General features: G+C 46.8%; 1 long non-coding RNA gene across 1 annotated transcript in view; it reads left to right on the top strand.

The window, feature by feature from the left end:
- The first annotated feature begins 178 nt into the window (after positions 1-178).
- The window catches only part of LOC111816875, a 17,050-nt gene continuing 15,701 nt past the window's right edge, over positions 179-1,527 (top strand). The window contains exon 1 of the long non-coding RNA XR_002821194.1: positions 179-431. This is a non-coding gene — a long non-coding RNA (uncharacterized LOC111816875). The remainder of the gene's footprint in view (positions 432-1,527) is intronic.

Here is a 1,527-nt window from a genome sequence, read left to right as displayed (position 1 = left end):
GCAGTTTCCTCTGTAATGTCAAGGACTTGTGGGTTGTAGATGCTTCCATTGTCAAACACTTGCTGGGTGATCAGCCCAAAGGAGAATGGAGAGATGTGCAACATGTTCAGGAGAGTTGCCTCGCTGGCACCCACTTTGTCCCCAGTCTTAATCAGCTGGTCATCACTAAGGATTTCAATAGTGCCCCTGCAGATTTTAGTGGTGATGCCCAGAGCCTGGAAGAAAGAGGTCTTCTCAGGCCCCAGACCAGTGTTCTGGGCAGACACGGTGACTTCACATGGTGCAACGGCACCTGCACGGGCAGCAGCAGGCACCTTATTGGCTAGCAGCATATCCCTGATCTCAGTGAGGTCCTCCTTGGTGAACACAAAGCCCACATTCCCCCGGATATGAGGCAACAGTTTCTCCAGAGCTGGGTTGTTTTTCCAGATGTCCTTGGATGGCCTTGCGCATCATAGTATTCTTGCCCATTCACACCACGGCCTTCCCTCGGAGGGACATTCGGATCTGTTGCATCTGCTTGGAGCCCACATTGTCTGCTCCCACAATGAAGCATTTTGGATAATCATCCAAAAGTTGGATGATCTTTAGGAAATAGTTAATTTCCAGGTGACAATGTCACTCTCACGAGGACGCCTGGAAAGAGAGCTGTGGTTCTTGTACTGTTTTCCTCTTCTTCCAGTACTGTCTTGAGGATAAATTAAGTGGTCATTCATTTAAATGACTTCTGGCCTTTTCTGTAGGAAAGAAAAGTGGTACATACAGAAAACAGCCCTAGAGTGTAGAGTTCAGCTCCATCCTATTTTATCCTATCATGATGCCACAGTACAAAGTTAAATTCACTCTTATGTATGCTCTGGGGTGAACAAAGGGCCTCACACATGCACTGTGAACAGGTACACAGAAGGGTGGGTTTATAAATTTACATGTGACATCATTTTGTGGATGAACAAACAGATAAACATTCACATCTCAAGGAGACTCTGTATGCAGGGCCTTGAGACTTGGGCTACAATACGTGTGGGGGTGACTTTATCTGGGAAGGATGACAAAGGATGCTGCGCCTTCCCAGAATTGTTTCGCTACTTTGACACATTCATTCATTCATTCATTCATTCATTTCAAAAAGGATGGAGAACCCATTACGTACCAGAAAAAGTGAACAAGATTCTTGGCCTCATGAAGCTCTCAGTGGTACAGTGCAGTATGGGGGGTGTCAGACAGGCAACAAACAATAATTATAGGTAAGTTATCTAGTGTGTTAGCCACGGATTAGCATGTGAAAGGGAACAAGCCAGCCAGGCCAGAGGGGTCAGCAGGAGGTGCTGCAGGGGCTGCCTGGGTAACCCTCACAGAGACCCCCAGCCCACAGCCTGCTGCCCAAGGTGGGGGGTATGAGGAGGCCACAGGGGGGCTGAAGCAGCTGTGGTTCCCTGCTTGTCTTTTTAAACAAAGATATGCCAATAGTTTAATTCAGCTTGAACTGATTTTACTTGGATTTACTTAACATCATTTTATAAATGAACA

This window comes from Octodon degus, unplaced genomic scaffold, assembly GCF_000260255.1.
Source record: "Octodon degus isolate 3935 unplaced genomic scaffold, OctDeg1.0 scaffold00043, whole genome shotgun sequence".
NCBI classification, from domain to species: domain Eukaryota; kingdom Metazoa; phylum Chordata; class Mammalia; order Rodentia; family Octodontidae; genus Octodon; species Octodon degus.
Note: the sequence above shows the minus strand (reverse complement) of the source record. Positions and strands in the feature narration are given on the sequence as shown.